A 22,112-nucleotide genomic window follows, 5' to 3' on the forward strand; every position below is an offset into this window, starting at 1 on the left:
TGCACACAGCTGGCTAAGGGAAATCCACTCCAGATGCCATGTTCCTCAATCAAGCACTGAGTGCCTTTGAATGATGTACCCCTCCCCTCACTATACCATAAGCAAATTAGGTTAAGGATCTTAAGTGGCTATTGCCCATTCAGCAGTTGCAGTCAGCATCCTAGTGAGAAGGCCATTCTCCAGCCTGCCTGCCCTGGACTTAAATTGGGGAAGCAGCACAATCTCCATCGCACATCCTTCCTCCAGTCCCACTGTCTTGGAACTTTCCTCTAGGTGCATTAAATACCACCTGCAGCTTAATTTGCTTGTTTCTAACTAATCAGGCTGTGCCACAGGAATGAGATTATTACCCACTATTCAAATTTCTTCTGCCCATCCAATGTCACCAGTTCCAAAATGAGCTGCAACTTACAAACTGTTCATAATACTTTCTGAATTTTCTCCTGTTCCATTATTTCCTTTAGTGCACAAGACCTGGAAAGAAACTGACCATTTCAAACTTATAGAGAAGGAGTGGGTCCATGGGCAGAAGTAGGTGCAATGTTCACCCCATCTGCCCTGCCTCCCACTCATTCACTAACATATAAAAGCTATTTTAGTGTGTTAGTGAATGGAGATCTAGAAAGGGTTTGTGACTTGGCATTCTCCATTCATCCTATGCTACTAGGAAGGATTTGGAACAGGAATATTCTGTGTTTCTGATTAGGTTCGAAAGTTTGGCCAGGAATGCAGAACTCTGACACTGAGTAAGGAATTTGATGGCGCTCCCAGCACCAGCGAGTGGCACACCATCTCCCGCTTCACAGCACTAGGGACTCTTGTTCAATTCTGGCCTTGGGCGACTACGGAGTTTTCATGCTGTCCCATCTTTGCATGGGTTTCCTCCAGGTGCTCCAGTTTCCTCCCACACTCAAGGTGTGCAGGTTAGTTGGACTGGCCATGCTAAATTGTGCCTTTGTGTCCCAAGATGTGTAGGTTAGGGGGATTAGCGGGGCAAATATGTCAGGTATGGGATAGGGCCTGGGTGGCGTGATCTGTCAAAGTTGCTGCAGAATTAATGGGCCAAACTGTCCATTGTAGGGAGTCAATGAACTTTGAAGTACTGGTTCAAAACTAAAACATTGTCTCAAAAATAAACCTGTGTTTATAAGCTTAAAGCAGATTGCACCAGTATAGTGCTAATTTTAAAGATAAGACTACATACACATTACGATGGCAGACTTCAGGCAAAGAAACACACTAACTTTGAGTCATATTTTTCATGTCTGAGATATATCCACCTTTTCTCAGTGGGTCATCCCATTCTTTCATCTTACTAGTTCAGCAGGTCATTCAGCAGCTCAAAGGGTCTGGAGTTAATCTGAGTTAGAGGAGGGGAACTCGAACAGCATGTCATCTTTATTGTTGCTCAGTAGCTGGCACCAGCTGTGATGCTGGCACCTCTGTGGGTTTGTTTGCAACACATTGGTTGAAGCAGTTCCAGCTTCTGATTTAAGGACTACACAATCACCAGCCCAGCTGTTGGAGGCTTTTAATGGTAATGGTGCTTGAGGTTTTCCTTTCTGTTGTCACCTTCAGCCAAGTCATAAATAATCATTCCTGTAACCCCAATGAAAACCTCAAAGCCCCTGGAGTTTCCTGCACTCCCTTCCCATTTCTTGTCCTCCTCCCCCTCATCCTTAGTGGATGGCTATTTACTTGCTTTCTCTTGTGTCACTATCTCTACCTCCAAGATGTCCGTCTCCTACAAATTAACATGCTCTGGGTCATCTTCCCCATCTGGTAGAATGTAGGGTGTCCTCATCAGTTTCTCAAACTTAAATAATGCTGAGTTTAAGTAAGTCTGCCAGTTTGGATTCCTATTGCTAACTGTTCTTTAGGACACTCGTACACCGGAACTTTCAGCTTCATCAAAGGAGCATGCCAGACAGTGGCAGATTGGCCATCAGCAATATGTTCCATTCGACTGCCTTCCATTAAAGTTAATGGTTAAGGAAATTGGCTGGGGTAGATCAAAGCAGTCTATTTGTTTTATGCCTCCGCCATAGTTGAAAGATTCAAATTTGGGCCCTGGTTTCTGCTCTCTTGTCATGGTGAGACTGAGACTTAGTTCCTCTAGTCCAGTGAGGGTCAATGCGCTGCAAGATTCTGCCACCAGCCCCTGTCCATTGCAATCTCCAGCCCAGGTGCTATCCTGCTCTTGGAGGTGCTCCTTAAATGGCATGCTAAACTGCAGAAGCAGCAAGCTATTGACAGGGCACAGTGATTCTACATCCAAACCAGGTTCACATCTCATTTTGTAGAACTCCTAACTTAGGAGTGCATACTCCTAAGAGTATGCACTCTTAAACTTGTCATTGAATCAGGATTGATTCCCCAGCTTGATGGTAATGTTGATTGAAGGATATGCTGGGCCGTAAGGTCAATATTGTGATGGAATATAATGCTGCTTCTGCTTTGGACCACAGCCCTTCATGAATGTCCAATTTTGAGCTGCTAGATCTGAGCCTAACCTGTTTAACACAGTGGTAGTGTCCATAGCACGATGGAAGATGTGATCATTGCAAAGACAGGACTCTGTCTCCACAAGCACTGTGCGACAGTAACTCCTACAAATTCAGTCATGGATGGATGCATTTGTGACAGATAAAATGGTGAAAATAAAACGAAATAGGTTATTCCTTGGTGTTGACTCTCTCACCACAAGTCCAATACGTCCTTCAGAACTTGACTAGCTTGGTCAATACCTGTGCTACTGTGACACTAGTGTACCTTTAAGAGTTTTTTTTTAAGAAATTCAAGATCTCTGCAGGTCTCATAGGCTGAGGCTATCTCATTGTTGCCGGGCTGTCTGTAGAAGCACTTTTATTGCTCCTTCAGAGGTTTAAATGGGGTTAGCTGAAAGTAAGGCTTCTTGCCTTCCAGAGTAGAGAATCTGCTGTTGGTGGCTTGTCCAGGGTCTTTCCCCCGTTTTTTGGGAAGCTGTTCTGAATCCAAGTGTGCCTCAAGAAAACTGGAGCATTCAACAAAGGACTCAGTTCCAGTATCACATTAGTCTTTGCTCTGTTAAACCTGTGGCTTTTATCTATGGGAATTTTTGGTTTGATTGGAACATTTTAGATGCATTATCATGGTTGTTTTATTTTTGCTTGTAATTACTGAAAGTTATTGCTAATTTTCTTTCTATTCATGTTAAGTATATTCTTAAATAAACTTTTTGATAAAAGCACTCTAGTGGGTCATTTGAATCATACCTGAAGTGAAACACATCATGCTTACATGTGCCAGATTCAAAGTGCAAAACTTGTGATCCAGGTAGACTTCATAAAACACTTTGGAGTTTCTGACCTTGAACTATAACATTTACTAAGCCACTCTTGGTGATAGGCATTGAAGTCCACTACCCAGAGTGTCTGCTCTGAGCCCTTGCTACCTTCAATGCCTCTTCCAAGTTATGATCAATATGCAGGAACCCTTGCTCATCAGCTGAGGGAAGGTGGTAGGTGTTAAGCAGGAGGAGATTTGCTTGACAACGTCTGTCTTCATGAGATTCACATGGAGTCCATAATGTTGAAGGCTTCAAGCACACTTCTTCCTAACCATTGTGCTGAAACATGGAGGGTTTGTTTTCCTGGTGGTGGGACAGGATGTACAGCAGAACGTTGATGCAGGAGTCTGGAATGTTGGGTGAAAGGTCTGATTTTGGTGAGTAGGAATATGTTAGATTGTTGTTCATCACAACTGTGAGTCAGTGAATTATAGAATTGTAGAATTCCTACAGTGCAGAAGGAGGCCATTTGGCCCATTGAGTCTGCACTGACTACAATTCCACCCAGGTCCTATCCCCCATAACCCCATGCATTTACCTTGTTAGTCTCCCTGATACTAAGTGGCAATTCAGCATGGCCAGTCAATTTAACCCGCACATCTTTGGACTGTGGGAGGAAACTGGAGCACCTGGAGGAAACCCACGTAGACATGGGGAGAACGTGCAGACTCCACACAGACAGTGACTCAAGGCCGGAATTGAACCCGGGTCCCTGGTGCTGTGAGGTAGCAGTGCTAACCACTGTGCCGCCACGCTGGCCCAACTTTGGCAAGAATTCCAAGATTTTAGAAAAGAACTTTGTAATATTAACTGAACCACTTGTGACTTTGTGTCCAGTGCTGGTCTGCCTGATTTTATTCTTATTTGACTTGTGCATAAAGCTGAGGCTTGCTGGGTCAATTCAGAGGGCAGTTAGGAGTCAAGCACATTGTGGGTCTGGAGTCACAAGTAGGCCAGACCAGGTAATGTAAGTAGATTTCCTTCTCTTAAGGACATTAGTGAACCAAAAGGATTTTTATGACAATTTGCTTGTTTCATGATCATTACTGATTACACATTACTGATAACAGCTTTTTATTCCCAGATTTATCAAGTTCATTTGTTTGTTAATTGAATGCTGAATGAAGCAATTGAATATGAGTGAAAACAATGAAGTTGAAGAAGCCAAGGCTGACAGGGAAGAGGCCCTGGCATAGGCCAGGCGAGGTAAGCACGTACATGATGCCCTGATAGCCATCAGCGTCCAGGACGAGGATGACGAGTTGTCCTGAGTATCCACTTTATTATCAAGTTTGCTTACTTTGAGGGCTTCATTTGCCTGAGATTGCTGTAATTTGCCAGGACCAATAATGAAGGCATACTCTGTGTTTTACAAAGGGAATTGTAACATACGGCAGGCTAGTGTTAAAACATCACCATCCTCATGCAGTCCAGGATAATAAGGATAAACACAAGCCAGCATCCCTAACTGAGAGTGCCTGATGTCAATGTGACTGAGAAGAAGGTGACACAGAGGATGGAGTTATCCCTAGACGGATCTCTGAATACCTGTGGTATGTCCTCAGCAACATTCACCCAAGTGTGACCCCTCAGGGTGATCCTTGGGGTGAGACAGGAAGTATTATGCTGTTGCTAATGGATCTCCTGGAATAGCTTTGTTACATTGCAGGCTTGTCATTACATATCCCATCAGGATAGTAGAGCTGCTCCTGCCCAGCTGTCATTGCAACTGGGATGCTGGACAGAAAGAAAAGAGAGGTTTTTAGCAGTGACAAAGGCAGCAAAGCAATGGTGGACATTGTGGAATGTAGAAAGTGTAGGGGGGCGGGGGGGACTTAAGAAAGCAATTAGGAGAGCAAAGAAGGGGGAATGACAGAGCTCTGGTGAATAAGATTTGGGAGAATCCCAAGATATTCTATAAGTATATTAAGGGGAAAATGATAACCACGGAAAGAGTGGGGCCCATTAGGGACCATGGGGGTAATCTGTGTAGGGAGCTGCAGGTGTTATGAGTACTTCACATCTGTTTTCACCCAGGAGAAGGAGGAAGTAGGTACAGAATTCGGGATAGGGCCTTTGAGCATAGGTTCTTGAATGGTTTGACATTGGGAGTGAGGAGATATTGGACGTTTGGACAGGCTTAAAATTGGACAAATCCCCAGATCTGGAGGCCAGTGTCCATTGGTATACCACAGAGATTCCACAGTCTCAACATTCTTTAAAGAATCAATATAATGTGAGCTTGATGTGTAGGTGTTTACAGTCAGAGTGAAGTGGGTGATTGAACTGAGAGGATAGTAACACTAGTGTTCATGTTGGCTCATGATGGAGAGCACTTGTTCAAGTGGGTACTCACGACGGCTCATCATCCTCATCATGGAGGCTGATGGCTATCAGGGCATCATGTGCATGCTTGCCTCGCCTGACCCATGCTCCGGCCTCTTCCCCTGCAGCCTTGGCTTCTTCAATGTCATTGCTCTCAACCCCTTCGGTGTCCTTATCATAGGAGGAGATGTGTGCAGCTCCTCCATGTCATCACCTGGCAGCTCTTCTGTCTTTTGCATCATCAGGTTGTGCGGTGCACAGCATGCCGTGATGATCCCTGACAACCTCTGGGAAGTATAGTGCCTTGCTCTTCCTGATCTGTCCAGACACTGAAATTATATCTTTAAATGCCCATGCTGCGCTCCATCAATATTCAGGCTGTGCTATAAGCATTGTTGTAGCTTATCAGTTTCAGTCTGTGGCTACAGCACACCATGTCCTTCATGGGTACCCTTTAAGAACATAAGAACATAAGAAATAGGAGCAGGAGTAGGCCATCTGGCCCTTCGAGCCTGCCCCGCCATTCAATAAGATCATGGCTGATCTGTCGTGGCTCAGTTCCACTTTCCCGCTCTCTCCCCATAACCCTTAATCCCCTCTCTTATCAAAAACCCATCAACCCGCTTCTTAAAAATATTTAGCGAGGCAGCCTCCACCACTTCAACGGGCAGAGAATTCCAGAGATTCACCACCCTTTGAGTGAAGAAGTTCCTCCTCAACTCCGTTCTGAACCGCCCCCCCTTTATCTTGAGGCTGTGCCCCCTAGTCCTACTGTCTTTTTTGAGCGGGAAGAGTCTTTCCACCTCTATCCTATCCATCCCATTCATCATCTTATACGTCTCAATGAGATCTCCCCTCATTCTTCTAAACTCTAACGAGTACAAGCCTAGTTTATTCAGCCTCTCCTCATAGCTCAACCCCCTCAACTCCGGTATCAGCCTAGTAAACCTCCTCTGCACTCCCTCCAGGGCCAAAATATCCTTGCGCAGGTGCGGCGCCCAAAACTGCACACAGTACTCCAGCTGCGGCCTCACCAATGCCCTATACAGCTGCAGCAAGACCTCCCTACTTTTATATTCAATCCCCCTCGCTATGAAGGCCAGCATCCCATTCGCCTTCCTGACCACCTGCTGCACCTGCAGGCTGGGTTTTTGCGACTCATGCACAAGGACCCCGAGGTCCCTCTGCACCGTCGCCTGCTGCAGTTTTTCGCCACGTAAGTAATAGTCCTTCCTACCATTCTTCCTACCAAAGTAGGAAGAATGGTAGGAAGGACTATTTTGTCACTAAGGAGTCAGTCCTGTTGTCCTTCAATGTGTTCAGGATCTGCAATCTACTCAGAATGTATGAGTTGTGGATGCTTCCAGGATATCTCATGCAAACGTGCAAGATTTGGTTGTTGTGATCGCAGGCCAGCTGCATATTCAATGGGGAAGCCTTTCCTATCGATATGTTGGAGTTCCTTCTGCCAGGGAGATCTTATAGCCACATGAGTGCAGTTGCTGGCACTCTGCACCTATGGAATTTGCTACGAAGCCAAATGCTCTGGAGCCCTGGCTTGCTTGAACTCTTGCAAAGTGCATGTAATTATGGGCCCTAACCAAAAAGCCACCTGTTACCTTCTGTATGCACTGGGACGTGGATATTTCGGAGATCCTGCTGAGCTCCTCAGTTAAGCCTAGAAAGAGACTCTGTCAAATAAGTTAAAAGTGGCTGTGACTTTCACAACCACTGGCAATGGGTGATCTACCACATCCCATGGTGTCAACTGCTGCAGCATCTGGAAGATATAAATCACTAGATCCCTGGACATGCAGAGGTCAGTCACATTGTCTCTCACTCATCTACAGAAAAGACATGCATTTGCTCAATCTTCTGAGCTGCCAGTGCAGAATTTTCCGTGAGTCTCATCCTCTGCAAGCTAAAAGACCCTGCTGTCCTTTGCTCATGAGGCTGAAACTCTTCCCTCAGGCCAACCTGTCATTGCCTTTATAGTTTCATCCCCCTTCTGTCCTGCCTGTTTGCAATTATGCCGACAACAACACATCCAGCCTTCTCCTTCCCGATGATCTCCTCTCTGCAGCGTCATTGAGGGAGAGACATGAATCAGCATGAGCCTGCAAAAGCCCCATTTCTTTTAACGGCTAACATGTGACTGCTGGTTCAAGGGTTTGATTATAGTGCAGCCAACTATTCTCCTCTGAAATCCTGCCCACCCCTCTTCTATCCCCACCATTAGATGAGGAAATTTAAACTCTTTGAAATTACATTTGGGGTGGTGGAGTGGGGACTGGGGGGGAGGGTGGTATGGGGTGTTGGTGGGGGCTGAGGGATGGGGGTGCGGTGTGCAGGTAGGGACTGAGGCTTCTTATCTGTGAACCTGCCAGAGAAAGGTTCTAACCAGTCCTGTCCAATCACCCATGCTCTTCAAATTTGGGAATGAATCTAGTGAATAAAGGGTTTCAGAAATTGGGGAATAAGAGGCTGTTACCGGGTAGAGAGAGAAGTTTTTCCTCACAGCTTCGAGCTCTCTCTCTCTCTCTGTCTTTAAGATGCTAAACACATTACCACTTTTCCGAGCTGGAATTCTTCTCTCCCTTTCTCTTCCTCTTTTCTTTTCTGAAGCTTCTCTTTCTCTCTCTCGCTTTCCTTTTGCTGAACTGCTCTTTCTCCCTGCTGAAACTCTAGCTGCATTCTAAGCTTTTTACAGCTTGAACTTAATAGGTGAAGGGATTCAGAGTCAGAGCTGAACTCCTCATCCACCTGCTCTGCTTGATATGAGAGGTCCAAATACTTGATTAGCAACTGGATCAGTTCACTTCTTTTTACCTGACTGTAAATTGTACCTCCCTATATACAGCTTCCAATTATTTTGTGTAAAGGGTTGCTAGTGTTTTGGTATTTCATCGCTTTACTCACATCTATGCATCAAAATTTGCCAATTCCTTAGTGTTAGAGGAAAGGAATTTGTTGAGCTGATTTTCTTGTTTCAGCCATTGAGATTTGCCTTTTGACCTCCAATATATTTCTTTTGTATCGGATTCAACTCATGTCTTAGACTGAGAGCCTGGTCAAATGATTGGGACATATTTTCTTGTTTGATCAACTTCTGGTCCTTTTGTAATGGGTCTATTCCAGACCTGAGCTCCAAATTTCTATTAGGGAAAGGTGAGAGAGAGAGAGAGACTGGCGAATAGTTCCTTTCACTGTCTATCCATAAGTAGAAGATAATTTGAATTGTTTTTTAAATATGGGATGGCATGTTTTCACAAAACATTCAGTTTGTGTGATCCAATTTACGAGTAACTCACAGCAAATTCACTTTATGATTAACTTAGGTTAGCTTATCTCACGTTCAAAACATGGGGGAGGAGTGTTTGTGACTTGACATTACACACAGATACACACACAAACGCACACACTAGAACATGATATATAAAGGAGTTTTACAGCTATGTGTAGTAAGAGTACAAGAACCACAGAAATGTATATTATTTCACAAGATGTCCAGAGTCTAGAACCAGAGTCCAATGAAGAATTCTTCCATGTAGGAGTTTGAATTCGGCTGGCTAAAGACTGGAGTTGTACAATTTACTTTGCAGTTGATGCTGATATTGCAAAGTGAAGTAGGTACACAGAGACTGGGTCAGTTCTGCAGGTGATGGTAGGAGATTTTCCAGCAAAAACAGGCTTCAGGAGCAAGCATTTGCTCTGCTTTAGAGAGCTGATTCATGGTGGTTCACTAGCTGGATGTTAAACAGCAGATCATTTCTGATGCTAAAGATGTGGGGGCAAATTTTTCGGAAGTGTCTGCCACGGGAATCAGGGCAGGCGAAAGGCAGACCACAGGAAGGTCTGTTGACCTTGGGTGGGATTTTCTGGTTTTGAAGTGAGCATGCCAGAAAATCCCACCTGTAATATTAAACCTCATCACAAAGGTAAAAAGTTTGGGTGATGAGACATGTAACAATGATGGTTCATTGTATTTTAACAGTCGGTTCTTGTGCTTTTGACTAGAATGCCATTGTTACTACTTAGTGTAATGAGTTCAGATCTCTCTCTTTTATGATGGATCTGGTTTGGGAAACCAGTTCATCGGTACTTCCTTTGTCTTTGTTGGTTGCAAGGGGTATGTACAATGAGGTGTGGGATTCCACATACTGAGTGAAGAATTTTGTTGTTTTTATAATTCCTGGTGGGAGCTCCCAGAACAAAAGCCCAACTCTGTGGGCATGTGGCTTGTAGCAGCCATCCTTTTCAGCAGAAAAGCATTTAGAAAAAAAAGAATAAAATTATGAACACGCAATGTTAGGTTTATTTTCATGTCATAGGAGCCCAACGCAATGTCATAATCAACAGTACACTCCTCAACACAGTTCAGAAGTTCTGCTATCTGGGGCGTAATGTCTCCTAACAAGACCAGGTTGGATGATGAAACTGTCCATCACCTGGCAAAAGGAAGCTCAGCATTCAGCAGGCTCACCCATAAAGTTTGGAGAGAATATGGAGTTTGTCTTAAAACAAAGCTGTAAGTCTACCAGGCAGTGTTTCGCACACCACTTCTCTGTGGCTCTCAGGCAACCTGCCAAAGTCACATAAAGCAACTAATTGTATATTCGCTGCTTAAAGTCTATCTGCAACATCAAGTGTCAGGTTCAAATCTGTAACAGTGAAGATGCTGCATATCTGGTATCAAGGATATGCTCAGCTTAGCTGGGTTGACCATGAATGACTATCTATCCATCAAAGATGGAAGAATCTATCATAACCAACATAACCACAATACTGCTCATACCCACAGTCCTTCTGTTTTTGTTTGTTCAATTTTCTATCTACAATCATTATTAATAAAAGTTTAAATGACCTATTTTTCTTAATTGTCTCAAATATCATAGAATCATGGAATCCCTACTGTGCCATTTGGCCTATCGAGTCTGCACTGACCCTCTGACAAAGAGTCGGGACCACCCCCAACCTATCCCTATAACCTCACACATCTATCCCTCTAATCCATCTAATCTACATATCTTGGGACACTAAGGGACAATTTAGCATGGCCAATCAACCTAACGCGCACATATTTGCACTGTGGGAGGAAACCACAGCACCCAGAGGAAACCCACGCAGATACAGGGAGAATGTGCAAACTCCACACAGACAGTCACCCAAGGCTGGAATCGAACTCAGGTCCCTGGTGCTGTAAGGCAATAGTGCTAACCACTGTGCCAGCTTATAGATCATCACTCCTTGCTCGGGAATTGAACCCAAACTTCACTGTGGGGACTTCTGAACCCTAACCACTGGGTTTCCAGGCAAACTAAATCTTTTTGATTTGATTTGATTTGATTTGACTTATCATTGTCACATGTATCAATATACAGTGAAAAGTATTGTTTCTTGTGTGCTATACAGACAAAACATATCATTTATAGAGAAGGAAATGGAAGAGTGAACATAAGAACATAAGGACATGAGAAATGTGCAGAATGTAGTGTTACAGTCATATCTAGGGCGTAGAGAAAGACCAACTTGATGCAAGATAACTCCACTCAAAAGTCTGACAGCAGCAGGGAAGAAGCTATTCTTGAGTCGATTGTTATGTGACCTCAGAATTTTGTATCTTTTTCCTGACAGAAGAAGGTGGAAGAGAAAATGTCCAGGGTGTGTGAGGTCCTTAATTATGTTGGCTACTTTGATGAGGCAGCGGGAAGTATAGACAGAATCAATAGATGGGAGGCTGGTTTGCGTGATGGATTGGGCTACATTCATGACCTTTTGTAGTTCCTTGTGGTCTTGGGCAGAGCAGGAGCCACACCAAGCTGTGATACAACCAAAAAGAATGCTTCTATGCATCTGTAAAAGCTGGTGAGAGTCATAGCTGGCATGCTAAATTTCCTTAGTCTTCTGAGAAAGTAGAGGTGTTGATGGGCTTTGACTAAAGTGTTGGCATGGGGGTAATCAGGACAGATTGTTGGTGATCTGGACACCTAAAAACTTGAAGCGCTCGAGCCTTCCTACTTTGTCCCCATTGATATAGACAGGGGCATGTTGTCCTTTATGCTTCCTGAAGCCAATGACAATTTCTTTCATTTTGTTGACATTGAGGAAGAGATTATTGTTGCCGCACCAGTTCACCAGCTTCTCTATCTCATTCCTGTACACAATAAAAAACTGTACACATCTGAGATTTATTTTAAGCAGAAGAATTACCTCAAGAATTCTGGTGCTCTTATGCTGTGGGTCGATGAGAATATCAATTTTTTCCGAATTTAACCAAATCTATTGACCATCTGTGATTTCCAAAATGATTCATAGTGGGACCTGGAAATCCACATATGGTGAAGTGGTTCTTAGTTAATCCACTAGGTGGCAGTTTACACCTCAGTGTTAAGAAGGCAGATGTGAATGAATGACTTGAAACAGTTCAAGATATTTTTGTTCAACTTTGCAAAACTAAAATACCACATTGAAAAAGTTGTTATAAACCTGGTTTCCTGAAAATCAGATTTCAGCCCCTAGTTGTGAGTTAGAAGTCAGTAGATAAAGTGAAAATTATTAATTGCACTTTTATTCTTTACAGTTGAGCCTTTCACATTTTGCTGGATGCCCTCCTTTGTCTTTGTTTCTTTATTCTAAACATTGAAAAGAATAAGGGAAAATTCCACCACAAAGTGTGAAGTTCTGACTGAAATCCGGACTCTATTCCAGCTCTCCAGCCTTGTTTTTAGTACTGATCTGGAGCCGCTTTGCAGAGGAAAGTGAGTGGGTGGGCTCTGACAGAGCCAGAAAGTAACAAGTCTCACAAAACCAGGTTAAAGTCTAACAGGTTTATTTGGTAGCAAAAGCCACTAGCTTTCGGGCCTCTAACCCTTCGTCAGGTGAGTGGAAAGTTCTGATCACAAACAGGGGATGTAAAGACACACATTCAGTTTACAGAATACTGATTAGAATGCATGTTTTTACAGCTAATCAAGTCTTAAAGGTGCAAACAATGTGAGTGGAGAGAGCATTAAGCACAGGTTAAAGAGATGTGTATTGTCTCCAGTGAGATTTTGCAAGCCCAGGCAAGTCATGGGGGTTACAGTACTGTGACATGAATCCAAGATCCCGGTTGAGGCCGTCCTCATGTGTGCGGAACTTGGCTATCAGTTTCTGCTCAGCAACCCAGGACTGAATTCTCCGAGCCCACCAGCATCTCCCATCCCATCAGAGTATTTCACTCCCGCGGGGATTACGAGAGCTCCCCACTTTCGGGGAACTAGTGGCAAGACCCTGCTGGAGTGAAAGGCGGGGAGCAACAAGGCTCTCCATGTGGTTGGGTGGTGGGGGCTGCCCCCGGGCATGGGCATCCTGGCAGTGCCAGCCTGTGCCTTTTGGCACTGCTCAAGGGGCAAAATGCCCATGCTGCAAAATGCCTATGCCCAGTGGGAACCATGGCACTCCCCAGTCGGGTAGGAGATGCTATTGGGGTGGCATGGCCTGGGGTGGGGCCGAGGGGGAAAGTGGTGGGGCTGGGAATCTCGCTGCCACTCTGTGTGGGGATAAATGGGGGCTGAAGTAAGACCAGCAATCAGAGTGGGCTTGGGGAGGGAGTTCTGCCAGGGAGAAGGTGAGGGGGGGGGGTGGTGCTGCTGGAGATTGGGGTGGTGGGGGCGGAGTTGATGCTGGCCCATGAATGTTTGTGGGTGACCCCGATCAGGCCATGGGGGGGTTGGGGGGCAGTACTGGGGGGATCCTGGGCTGGCCAGTGATTGAGCTGGCCAGCAAACCAGAAGCTGACCCTTTGGAGGCCACTGCGCATGTGCAGTGGCTGCTGATTTTAGCCTCTCAGGTGGGAATATGCTCCACCCCTGAAACCAAATAATATTCACACTGGTGACCTCAGCATTGCAAAGAGTGTGGGAGATTCTGAACAAAGAACAAAGAACAAAGAACAACCCAGCACGGGAACCAGGCCCTTCGGCCCATCGAGCCCATGCCGCCGCATCACCCTACACCTATTCTACCCTGCATGTCTACGAATGGAACCCCTACTTAGCCAGATTCAGGGGAGAATAGTGTCAATTTGGTAAAACCAATCAGCCTAAGAGCACATCTTTGGGGTGTGGGAGGAAACCGGAGCGTCCGGAGGAAACCCACGCAACCACAGGGAGAATGCGCAAACTCCCACAGACACAGGCCCAAATCCATGTATCTGCACAGCCAGCAGTGCTAGTCACCGAGCTGTTGCGGCGCCCGTCTATCGGTCCAGGATCAAGCACACACACCGACACGAAGTACTAGGCCACTCCCGGAACCTCCAAGAGCAGCCCACGCACAACCCGCCGTGTGCATGCCCCTCGTTTGACACGAGGTGGACCTCCACCTGCGGAATAAAAAGACAAAAATGTTAATCTTACAAGCCTGCTTTTCCGGTGTCTCCCGAGGTTCTAACCTTATTTAATAGCCCCTACCATAACCCTCCATCCTCGTTTCACTCGTGTCTATCTAACTGAACCTTAAACGAGTCCAACGTTCCTGCCTCCACCACCCTACTCGGTAGCGCATTCCATACCCCCACAACTCTCTGCGTAAAGAACCTTCCTCTCACATCCAAATTATACCTCTCCCCCCTCACCCTCACCTTCTGGTGTGAACTCCCACTGAAAAAAACAATGTGAATTACTCCTGTTTTCCCGCGAATTCGACACTTAGAATTTTTCTTGGCAGAATCGTCCTCATTGTTCTTTTAAGATTGGAATCTTACAACTTTTTTATTTTTTGACCTGGCATAATCTGAGACATGCCCTGTGGCAATTTTATAGACCTTGTAGTGTATCCCATTAGCTGGAATTTTATACTCTGTGAGTAAAAGATCAATTTATTACGAGTTGAAAAAAGGCAAAACAAAATTAGCACTTAAATTACTTATCTAAAAATAATGGCTGGGATTCTCCCAAAAAAATTCAAAGTTCCCAATTTGCAGGAAAATAGGAATAACTCTCGCTGACTTTTTTAGCATGATTTCCAGAATGAATCTCCCACACTCTGCATCACAAAGTGCCCTAGAGGGATTCACTCTGGATATCTGTGGGCGGGGCCGAGATTCCTGCCCAAGAGGCTGGCAGTGTTGCGCTGGGAGGGCTACTGTGCATGTGCCAATCTGTCAGAGTAGAGATTGGTGCATGCGCATGGCCACCGATTGCTAGCCTCCCGAGTGCTGGCCAGTTCCCCAGTGCCCATCACTAGCTTTCCGACACACCCCATCACCTACTTGCTGAACTCCTGGACCTCCCTGGGTCGGCCTTAATGTCTCCCACTCCATCCACCCCAGCTAGCCCCCATCTCCCAATCCTCCACTGACCCAAGGGGCACTCCCCGCCCCCCTTTTCCCCGACCTTCTGGGGGGCCTCAATGACCCCTATTCCCTTCAGTGGCCTGTCAGCTGCCTGTTCCCCATTAGTGGAGCCCCATTGGAGTGGGGGGGGGGGGGGGGGGGGGTGGTGGCGGGATGCTAGCAGGCCTGGAGACTTCAATCCCAGGCCCGCTAATGATATTGAAATCCTGATTTCTATATTGTAATCAGCTCTCTGCCCCAATTTCTGGCACAGAGCTGGTATTCTGGAATTCTTTGCTTGGGAGACTCGTGGAGACTTTGGCGCCCACAAGAAGCCCGCAAAATTGCTTCCATTGATGTCGTGGCTCGCTGCGCTGTTTGAGCAGTGCATTGGGCTGGGAGAATCGTCCCCAATATTGCATATCATTCTCCACATTTGCTCAGGGACAATTGACTTTGTTAAAACTATTGACAAGCTGAATTATACTAGCCAAGGTAATGGAAAGATTAAAGAAAACTTAAAACTTTTCAATCAGATGTGGCCTTTCATGAAGTACAATATTTCTCAATAGAAAGCTATCACAACATAAACATTGTCATGGACAGCTAAAATTTAATGGTGTTTTATTTTACATATATGAAATTAAAGGATCTACTTTGTAACTGAAGATAAGGTATAAGTGATTAACATGCGCTGTTAATATTTCAATGCATAATTTTTTGACAGGTATTAGCAAATTAGTTGAGATAAAAAATATTACATAGTGAATTATATGTTAAATATTTACCATTTGGAAACAGTTCTTGCAGTGTTTGACAGGTAATCTATAAATACAGTTTTTTCACTGGTTTGACAGGTAATTGATAAGTACAGCTTTTTAGTGGTTTTACAGATTATCTGTGAGTACACTGCTTTCTCTTTTTAGACCACATTAACAAATGAGATGGCTCAAACTCACCCCAATGCATGTTATTTAAAAATAAGCTGATTGCTGCTTCAGTAATGTTAATCGACAGTACTTGCCTAATGTTGTCAAATGCCAATGTGCCACAAAATTCAGCATTTCGGGTTGTCCCACTTATTTCTGCAATTACTATATTTTTCAAGGAATAGAGTTTAGCCTCTTGACACACACTATGTGCTCAAATATGAGTTAAATATGTTAGCCTAGTGCCACAAAATTCTGTCAGTGCATGTTGAAGAAAATTCTCCTTATACCCACAAGCACATTTGTGTTGCCTTACTGATGCTGATACTGCAGTACACATAATGAGATCAGGAACCAGGCTAGTGAAGGGCAACATCCATTTATATCATCACTGTGATGCAGTGGAAGGCCAAACTCAGAACAGGTGTACTCAAATACCTTCGCAGGATTCTTGCTAGCAGCCATTCACCAATGGTACGTGCTTTTTCAATGATTAAGGAGAACTGACACTTGGACATTCAATTACCACAACGACTACAAAGTGAATGTTAGTACAAAGGACTGGAACAGCTTATTTAATTATAGGCCAGAAATTTACACTGCTTGGGCTGACGTGTGGCCAACCCAGAAGTGTTGAAATTGTCCAAAGAGAAGTTGGGCCTGTGACCCAATGCCATTGTGCACTTGGGTAACATTTCAGTTGGTGGGTATGTGTGAAAATTGGAAGTGTGACCGCTAATAATCAAGCAAGCAATCTAACCCATTAAAGGACCGATTGAATGCAAGTTTACATGGCTTCATGGTGGTGGGATGTCAAATCATAGTTAGCCCATAGAATCCCTACAGTGCAGAAGGAGGCCATTTGGCCCATCAAGTCTTAAACACAATCCCACCCAGCCCTTATCCCTGTTGCCCCACATATTTACCCTGCTAACCTCCCCGAAAGTGGCAATTTAGCATGGCCAATCAACATGACCCACACACATCTTTGGAAACTGAAGCAGATGCAGAGAAAATGTGCAAACTCCACACAGACAGTGACCCAAGCTGGGAATCGAACCCAGGTCCCTGGCGCTGTGGGGCAGCAGTGCTAACCACAGTGCCACCATGTAAATGGAGAACATCTATAACTTCCTGGCTCCACAGCATTTATCCATCACAATCTTTTTTTACAGGTTTTCAGCTCTGAGAAAACTCCACAGCGGCTCATACCGTGAGGGAGCTCATTAGAAGCACCAACCATATCCTCCCTTTACTTGGCACCTGTCCTCTCCCCGCCCTCCCCAACAGTGCTTTCCCAATGCATGTTTCTCGCTGGCTGCTCATTCACTGACTTGGCAGCTTGAAATGGCGTTCCAGGACTGCTCACAGCTGGATGAGTATTTCATACCTGCTCCCAGGCCCAGTGAGTGTGTGTGTACAATGGGTGAAAAATTCAGATTGTTTTCCTACAAGTTCCACCATAACATGCTGCATAGAACTATATTGCGATAAGACTGGATGTGATAAACAGATACACAGTTTTATCTACAAATTACCCCTCATTTTAAACTGTATCTACAATAGTGAACTGTGCAAGAATTCCCTTACCTGACAAGAGATGTAGTTGCATTGGAGGCAGTTCAAAGAAAGTTCACTAGATTAATTCCAAAGATGAGGGGTTTGTCTTACAAAGAGAGCTTAAGCAGTTTAGGCCTATACTCCTTGTCATTGAGAAGAATGAGAGGCGATCTAATCGAGGTGTACAAGATGATGAGGGGGGGTTGACAAAATAGACATGGAGAGGATGTTTCCTCTTGTGAAGCAATCTAGAACAAGAGGTCATAGTTTTAGGATAAGGGGCAGCAGATTCAAAACAGAGGTGAGGAGAAATTACTTCCCTCGAAGGGTTGTGCATCTGTGGAATTGACTACCCCATATTGTGGTGGATGCTGGGAGTTTGTGTAGATTTCAGGAAGGGGTGGACAGATTCTTAATTAGTAATGGTTTGAAGGGCTCTGGTGAACGGGAAGGAAAATGGAGTCGAGGCCAAGATGAGATAAGCCATGATCAATTAAATGGCAGAGCATGCTCGAGGGACTGAATTGCCACCTCTTCTTCCTAGTTCTTATGATATGTTGCCTGTTCTCAAACAACATCCACCTTAAACAAATCTATAATTCTAATCTAGCTTATAGTTACCACATAATACCAGGGGGATCCCCCTGTCTGGTTCAGTGAAGATATTTAAACAGCCTTCTTGAAGGTCTTCTGTGCTAGCTTGGCTGTAAGGCTTTAAAAGTGGCCTCTACTGTTAGATGGCTTCCTATTAGATGTTAAATTGGCCTCTCTGCTTCTGTAGGAGTTGACAACTATATCCTGATTCTCTTTGATTCTGCCTACTGTATATTGGGCAGTCTGCCTCTCTCATTCCTTGACTCTCAAAATTAGCACCCGTATGCATCCATTGATCCCTCAGTCATCGAGGTTAACTGCTTCCTGATGATCGGGCTATTTACATCATATCTTATCTAGATGCCTGCTAATCTTTTTACTTGGAAAAGAGACATCTCATCATCCTCTTTGAATGTTGGCTACAGCGACACCAGGTATGTCTTATCCACTGCTGCAGCTTTTTCACTCTTCACATGTTTAATTGTGGCTTTGATTTTACCCACGTTTGATAGGACCCCAAGATCATCTTTAACCAGGAGTTCAGCAAACAATTGCTGATAGTTTTTTTCTATTTGTTCCTATCTGAAGTTGCAATTTGCAAATTAGTTGAAAAGGATAAAAAGAGGACAAATTCATTGCATCTGTTATCTTTTCTGCATTCATACTTTAAACCAAATTGGAGCCTATTATTTAGAGACAAACTGAAAATAAAATATCTGATTTGTCAGAATAGCTTTGATAAGCATGGCTCATCAATACTGATCAGAAATCAGCTAGTTCTTGACTGAGGTATAACTCAAGTAACTGCGAGACTTATAATTATTTTTATTGCAAATAGAATTGTAATGGTTTTTTGAGCATATTTCACTGTTATGAGAAGTACAGTTCAATTAATACTCATAGCAACTTGCTGCAACTTCTTAAAACTTTTGTTTCATTGGCAATACTCTTGAACCTCTAAATACTTCATTGATATCATTCAGTGTAAAGACTCCTTGGGAACTGATAAATTAATCTGTTTCTTCATTGAAAGTCCCATGAACTTTATGTTATTTCTTGATTCTATAGTGTGCACATGCAATAAATAATAATTTTCTTTAAAAGAAAATCATTGCAATACAGTTTCATCTAAGCTTACTCACTAAGTAAGTGAGGCTTCTTCCTCTAAATATTTGCTTGACTGACTTACTGATTGCCCTTCAAAATGTACAATGCCAGAATTACAGTTACAACATTGAGGCAAGAAGCTGTTTATAGCTTTTTAAGGATATATATTTTGATCAAGTCATGTGACAAATGTCAGTAAAATCGGCAATTAAAATATTTAATCTAAGTTGTTGCACTTTGCAAAGTTTCAAATGATGAGAGCAGCAGTGAAAGTCAGAGGCCATAAAATACAGATATTTGTCTTTTTAATATATGCCACCTCTATGGGTGGTTTTAGCAGTTTAAACTGTGGCTAAAAGAGAAGCTTCTTTAATGACAAAACTAATGTGATTATCTTAGTGACTGTGAGAGGGCTATTGAGGGCTTAGAGAAGAGAAATCTGTTGGCAGAACTGAATGTATCTGCTTAATCCCTTCTCTAAAGTGGGTGGAAGATGCTCCAAGGAGCAATTGCTGTTTTATGGTGTAAATCACTAGTCTCTGGAGGCAGGGACTATTTGCAGCTTTAGTCACCCATTGGCCTTTTTCTTCAAAACAGTACAAAAGCACTGGAGAGAGTCTTTGAGGCCTAGAATTTTCCCAATAAAATGCTCCTTGGTATATTGCCAAGACCTGGCAGTTCTTTTGATTGTTTGGTGCACAAACAGAATATTTAATTTTATTAAGCAAAACTGTGTCTGTGCTATTTGAAACTTGCCAGTACGTTCAGTAGCTATCTACTGTAAACTTGGCGCTTGGCAAATGAGTACATATATTAAGTTAAAACAAAAGTGAAGAAAATTAATGTTTTTAGCATTCTTTGGCCATGGTTTATGTTTACTAATTTATTTAGGAAGAATGAGTGCAACTGTCCTGATTGAGATTTTTCAATCAAATCCCCAACCTTGCAAATTCAGAAGCCAATCTGAATTGCTGAATTTAATGTATCAAAGCCAACTGCATAGCTGAAAATCATTTTTGTCACTTTGGGTCGGGATATTTTGTAGGTTGGAGAATTTTACCACAAGTCAAAAACAAAATTGAACTAAATCACACTTAAAGTTTCCAGACATTAAAATTACTTTATGCATTGATGACAATAAAATACAGGAAAAATTTTACCTTATATATATTTTACATTATACAAATACATTTTATGTAATAATCTTAATTCCTTGCAGAAACCTCATTGAAGTGCATTTAAATCAATTTCAGTGTCGTTAAGGGGCTTCCCTGCCATATGATCCCCCAGGTAAGGAACTCGCCCCCCTGCTGATGGGATGCCACACTGGTGCTCATGTGGCAGGGGATTGTTCTGGTGCTTTTTCTGGAGGGGTTGTTCCCCCCCCGCCCATTGCTTGTGTCACGGGCAGTAGTTGCCCTGGTGCTTGTTGTGGGCAGATGGGGGTTGCCCTGATGCTTATGTGTGTGGTGGGGGTGTTGCCACAGTGCTTGTGTGGGAGACGGGCTGCCATTGTCCAGTGCTCATTGTTGTGGGGGAGAGGATTGCCCTGGTGCACATGTGGCATATAGGGAGGGTTGCCCCAGTGCTTGTTGTCTGGGGGGGGTAGTTTCCATGGTGCATGCTTTTTGTGGGGGGGGGGGCGGTGGGCATTGTCCCCATACTTGTTTGGAGCGATTGCCCTGGTAATTGTGTGTGGGAGAGTGTTGCCCTGGTACTTGTGGTGGGAGGGTATTGCTCTGGTACTTGTGTATGGGGAGGTTTTGCCCCAGTACTTGTATGGGGGTCGTTTGCCTTGGTCTTGTGGGGGTGATAGTGTGTGGCCCCTGTGTCTGTGGCTCTGAAGGGAGTTTTGTTTTAACGCACATTGGGGTGCACCTTCAAAAAGGCATCCTGATCTCTGTGGAGCCAGCCTTGCCAGCTCTGCTAGGCCCCGCCCTGCCAGAGTGACAGCAGAAATCATGCCCCCAGGTGTTCTTGCACTGATCAGGAGAGAAAACACATTTGTGCAGCAGCAGAGCTACATGCTGGCTTTCTGCCTCCAGCAGCACTCTGTGCATAGACTGTCCCACAAATGTGAAAATGGGGCTTAAACTCCTTGTCCTTGGTTATTGCAGGGCATCAGCATGGGTTAGCGTGAAAGATAAAGGGGAGGATTTTCCACCCCCATTTTTGGTAGGTGGGAATGGTGGTGAGGGCAGAGAATCCAAGGGAGTCCCCAGACAACTTTTACACTATCAGCAGTTCCCATTCCTATTGTCTCTCCCCCTTCCCCAATAATGAAGTTAATAGATTTCCCACAGAGAGGTTGGAAACCCCATTAGCATCGAGTTTAATATCATTCGCGAGCTTCCTCACTGCATTATCCTCCCACATTAGATAACCACCCATCATGCCAGCGGGGTTTCCAGCAGCTATTCACACTCTGTGAAGAGAACTTATCATGGGTGCACAGGTCAGTACGTACCCCAGGGATCAGAAGGTCATGTCTGGGCAATACTCCTGGGCAGCAATGGCTGATGTCATTGTTACTACCCCCAGCAGCATTCTCTTTCAAGGGGGAATCGCTAGGGCCAGTGTCCGGGCACTGCCAAGGGTCAGCACGAGGGCTAGTATCCAGGCACTGCCAGGGGACAGCACTAGGGACAGTGTCTGGGCAGTGTCAGGGGCAGTGCTAGAGCCAGTGTCTTGGGATTGCCAAAAGCCAGCGCTAGGGCCGGTGTCGGGACACTGTCCGGGGGCAGTGCTAGGGCCGGTGTCGGGACACTGTCCGGGGGCAGTGCTAGGGCCGGTGTCGGGACACCGTCCAGGGGCAGTGCTAGGGCCGGTGTCGGGACACTGTCCGGGGGCAGTGCTAGGGCCGGTGTCGGGACACTGTCCGGGGGCAGTGCTAGGGCCGGTGTCGGGACACCGTCCAGGGGCAGTGCTAGGGCCGGTGTCGGGACACTGTCCG

The sequence above is a fragment of the Carcharhinus amblyrhynchos genome, chromosome 10, assembly GCF_965287045.1.
Source record: "Carcharhinus amblyrhynchos chromosome 10, sCarAmb.v2.hapA, whole genome shotgun sequence".
In the NCBI taxonomy this organism is placed as follows: Eukaryota; Metazoa; Chordata; class Chondrichthyes; order Carcharhiniformes; family Carcharhinidae; genus Carcharhinus; species Carcharhinus amblyrhynchos.